Here is a 5,000-nt window from a genome sequence, read left to right as displayed (position 1 = left end):
CTAAGCACACTGCCAAATTAGTTCAAATATGCTTTAAGGACAACAGAGTGAATGTTTTGGAGTGGCCATCACAAAGCCATGAGCTCAATCCTGTAGAAAATTGTGGGCAGAGTTGAAAAAGCTTGTGTGAGTAAGACAGCCAACAAATCTGACTCGGTTACACCAATTCTGTCAGGAGGAATGGGCCAAAATTCCTGCAAACTATTGTGAGAAGCTTGTGGAAGGAGACAAAACATTTGACCAAAGTTATACAGTTTAAAAGCAAAGCTAAAAAATACCAAGGAAATGTGTGTAAACTTCTGACTGTCTAGAAATTAATAAAAAATTCTCTCATTATTCTGGCATTTAGCAAATGTAAATCATTTAGGTAATCCTGACGGACCTAAAATAATAAACGTTTAGTGTGATTCACCATCAGACATGTAAAAAAAAATGTTATGTAAACTTCTGGTTTCAACTGTATATATATATATATATATATATATATATATATATATATATATATATATATATATATATATATATATATTATATATCATTAGCTTTGATAAAGTAATACAGTTGTGTTGTGTGTTGAAGCCTGAAATGTATGTGTGGTATTTTGTTAGGAGCTGCTGAGTTGTGTGGATGTGAAGGATTTAGATCAGATGGTTTAAGAAGCTCAAGGTTCTCTCTCTCTTTCTCTGTTCTCTCTCTCAGGCTTTGTTCCAAAACTTTGAAAGCTTTCCTCATACAGTATGCTGCATTATGAAGACTAGTAGGTGTGAAGGTTGTTCCAAAAGCAAGAGAAATTAGCTGCACAGAATTTTGACTTAGAAGATCAGTTTGTTGTGATTGTACGGACGGATTTTATTATGCATTCAAAGGTTGATCAAATTTAATCTCAAACATTTTTTTCAGCATTTACTAATCAGGGTTAAAAGGAGCCTTTCACCCTGAAAAAGCCTTATTTGTAGATCATTTACTCGAGTTTCTCTCCCCTGTTGAACAAATTGAAGATATTTTGAAGAATGTTGGAAACTGGTAGCCATTGAAGGAAGAAAGAAATAATCATCACGATACTGGACTCTCAACTCCAATACGATACCTTGAAAAATATCGATATTCGATGCTATTTTCGATACTGTGGAGAACAAATTCAGCAGCATTAAAAGTATGCAAATGAAGTAAAAAGAGAAGAAAATAACTACCAGGGTGTGGCACAGTGGCTCAGTGGTTAGCATTGTGGCCTCACAGCAAGAAGGTCGCTGGTTTGAGTCCCGGCTGGGTCAGTTGGCATTTCTGTGTGGAGTTTGCATGTTCTCCTTGTGTTGGTGTGGGTGCTCTGGTTTCCCTCACAGTCCAAACACATGCGCTATAGGGGAATCAACAAACTAAATTGGCCGTAGTGTATTTGTGTGTGTTAATGTGAGTGTGTATGGGTGTTTCCCAGTAGTGGGTTGCAGCTGAAAGGACATCCACTGCGTAGAACATATGCTGGATAAATTGGCGGTTCATTCCGCTGTGGCAACCCCTGATAAATAAGGGACTAAGCGGAAGGAAAATGAAGGAATGTTTCATTTATCTGAAGTGACTTGCATGTATGAAATACAACAAATAGAGTTTCACCAGTGTACACACACATTTACACACTTCCTAATATATATCATCCTTCACTCCTAATGGAATTACAGCATGCGTGAGTAGTTTTATGTTTGTAAATGAAGTTGTTAGTAAGTTGTGTTTCCACAATGACCAAGTAACTTATTTGATTTGATCTGATCACAAACTCTGCATTGTTATTCCCTCGTAAACACGGCATTAAAAGCAATGATTAATTTATTTCACGGCCTGTTCTTTTTGTGAGTGCATCCATTGGAGATGGCATTGAGCCGACCACTTTACAGTCGGATGTCCATGAACATCCATTTATGTTGTTTTTACAAAACGATATTGAAGTTCTTTGTGGATAAATAAAAAATATATATGATGATGGCCTTTATAGTGCTGGATACCCACATGCTGCTTATCAAGTCTGTAAAGCCACAATCATATTAACTTCTTTATACTCTCACAACACATCTCATAGCATGACACACATTGTTCATAAAATATCTTGTGTTTCCCTTGTAATAAGCAGAACCGTTCACTTAGAAATACTTCAGGATAATAAATAATGTCTGTGTATACTTAGCCATAGTCAAATAATAAGAGATCAGTGCATGGAAATGTGCATACAGTGAGCATCACACACCATTGTTTCCTTGTTGTTTGTGTAATTTCCATGTGTAAAACCCTAGTGAATAATAAGCCTGTCAGAACACAAAGCAGACTGTTGCGTGACTCACAGATTTGTCTGCAGGACAGATTTGCATGTACTTCCAGCCACGTCATCAGAAGATCAGCTGCCATAACTCAGACTGATATGTTGCTTTGAGATCATTAATATTCACATCTCAGTTTGTGTTTGATAAGTCACAACAATTCCATGTGACCATCATTTTCCTCTCTTATTTATGTTTAAGTTTATCCAAGTATATATCAAACTTACTATGTATGTGGGACTTTTATTTTGAAAACGGGAGATGCAGATAGTTTACTATGCGCTACTAGGCTATCGCTGTTTTTCAATTTTAAGAACGAAGAGAACGGACTTGCGTTCTTGTGGAGAGCGGTCTTGCCAGGTGTCCTCGGAAGAACGAACTCAGGAGACCGCGAGGGCGAGAACGCGTCCTTTGAGAATTGAGATGCTGCGTTCTTCCTGATGGTCACGTGACCTTCACGTGTTTTAAATGGTAAATTATTTAAACATTACAGCCTTCATACAACGATTTATTGTTTTTCCCCTTTTCAAAATATATACTTTGCATAGAAACATTATAAATCTACGTTGCACAATATAAATAAAACAGACTTTAATACGAATTTTAGCAAACAAACACCCTTAATGTGTTTATTCCTTTATTAAGATGTCCATGGTCATGTTTATATTCACCATTTCATTTAGGGAAACTCCTGAGGTAAATAAGCCATATCTCTGAACTTTAATAATAAATCTAAATGAAATGCTGCGCTTCCCACCTCCAGTCGCAATGACTTCTGGGACTTCCAGAGCGAGTTCGGTGCTCAAGTCTGCATCGTTGCGTCCTCGATATCAAGATCACATCCGGGAAGTTTCATGCGTCCTCCGTACTTGCCGTCTTGAGTATTGGAATTGATCTTAGGCAGCTGATGATGACGTTATACGAGAACACGAGGACGCAAGACCGCTAAAGAACGCATTGAGAAACAGCTAATGACTTCACATTCACGTCAGATTCAAAATACAGCATATACAGATTATAAATGTATTCAGCTCCACCCCAAAGAGGCATAAGATGTCTTTAATTGCGTTTTTGTTCATTGATCGTGAGTATGATGATGTTTACATCTCAATTTGAACAAAGGTTACCGTTGTTATGTCTGATTTTGTAGTCCAGGGACACAAATGGTCTTAAATAACTAAAAACTTGTGTAAATAATCAGAAAGTCTACTAGTTATTTACTTCCTTTTTTAACAGATGTTTAGTTTTACAGTGGACAGTAGTGGTCATATCTACTGTTATCTGTTGATTTTCTTTGTGGAGTTTGATAGATTTGAGAGTTTGGCTGTTGTTTTGTCCTCTTCAGCTCGTCGTCCTCACTTTCCCAGAGAAGCCGAGAGTTTTCAGCCGAACAGAGAATCCTTCAGTTCCCAGTGGAAGTGCAGCTCATTGAAATTCCAGGCTCTTGTGAAGGATCGTGCAGTGTTTTCTGTCACCTTGAAAAGCTCTTTCTCTCTGTTCAGCTGTGTATGTTCTGTGCGTTTGCCATCGTTTGATATTGCAGTGGCGGTCTGTCAATGAAGGCCAGCGCTTGTGTCTGCCGTCATGCATACCAATGAGCGAATTAATTGTAGAGAGATGACTGGACTGACGCTTTTGAATTAGACGTGAATTACAGCGTCTGTTTAAAGTTGCATAATTTTATAGAACATTGCATATTGATACGGCTTCAACTTTTATATTAGAAGCTTAAATAAGTTGGTATTGTGCAATATGTGGTAAGTCATCTCGAATGAAGTGCAGTTATAAACAATGTAAGTCTTCATAAAAACGGCGAGCATTATGTAAGGAATTAGGATTCATTTCGCTAATAAATGCATCGTGGTGTCTTGATATGACTGCAAAAGCATCTTATAAAAGCTGATTTTATGTTCGCGGCCTCATTATCTGCAGGAAAATGACTGTAATTGTTGGCGTTTTTAATGAGGTTGTATTTTGCATTTTACACTTTCAATGTGCTTCAGTGCTTAATGTTGCTGAGTGAGCGTGAAAATCATCTGCAGAGCTCAAAGTCACTCCAGTGGGAGTTTTTCTCTTTTGCTGAACTCTCAAAAACCTCCATTGTAGTGCTTCGTTTTCTTTCAGGAGCAAACACCCTTATACTATACTGAACTCCCAGGGGAGTGTTGTGTTAGTGGACCATATTCATTCATGCTTGAGAAGCTGATTGAAAAATCATTCATGAAATCAATTCTGCAGAAATTGAATCATTAATAAAGTTAGGAAGGTTTTAAGAGTGTTTATATGGGTGTTTACAATGATTACGTGACATAAAAGCCAACTTCCTAAGGTTTAAAACTAGACTAGAGTGCCATCTGCTGTTTAAAACTAGCCTAGAGCACTAGCCTAGAGCGCCATCTGCTGTTTAAAATCTAGCCTAGAGTGCCATCTGTGGTTTTAAAACTAGCCTAGAGTGCCGTCTGCTGTTAAAGTCTAGCCTAGAGGACTGGCCAAGAGCACCATCTGCTGTTCAAAACTAGCCTAGATCACCAGCCTAGAGTGTTATCTGGTGTTAAAATCTAGCCTAGAGCACCATCTGCTGTTCAAAACTAGCCTAGAGTGCCATCTGTGGTTTAAAACTAGCCTAGAGCACTAGCCTAGAGCGCCATCTGCTGTTTAAAACTAGCCTAGATCACCAGCCTAGAGTGTTATCTGGTG

At 38.1% G+C, this 5,000-nt stretch overlaps 1 protein-coding gene and 1 long non-coding RNA gene across 2 annotated transcripts in view; both read left to right on the top strand.

The window, feature by feature from the left end:
* slc22a23a (solute carrier family 22 member 23a) overlaps positions 1-5,000 on the top strand; it is a 72,193-nt gene that overhangs the window by 41,255 nt on the left and 25,938 nt on the right.
* Positions 3,130-5,000, top strand: part of LOC147846184 (uncharacterized) — a 3,550-nt gene continuing 1,679 nt past the window's right edge. Inside the window, exons 1-2 of the long non-coding RNA XR_015478104.1 lie at positions 3,130-4,724; positions 4,798-5,000. The exon at positions 4,798-5,000 is cut by the window's right edge and continues 487 nt beyond it. This is a non-coding gene — a long non-coding RNA (uncharacterized LOC147846184). The remainder of the gene's footprint in view (positions 4,725-4,797) is intronic.

The sequence above is a fragment of the Danio rerio genome, chromosome 2, assembly GCF_052040795.2.
Source record: "Danio rerio strain M-AB ecotype USA chromosome 2, GRCz13ab, whole genome shotgun sequence".
In the NCBI taxonomy this organism is placed as follows: Eukaryota; Metazoa; Chordata; class Actinopteri; order Cypriniformes; family Danionidae; genus Danio; species Danio rerio.
The sequence above is the reverse complement of the archived record's forward strand: the minus strand, read 5'-3'. Positions and strand labels throughout refer to the sequence as shown.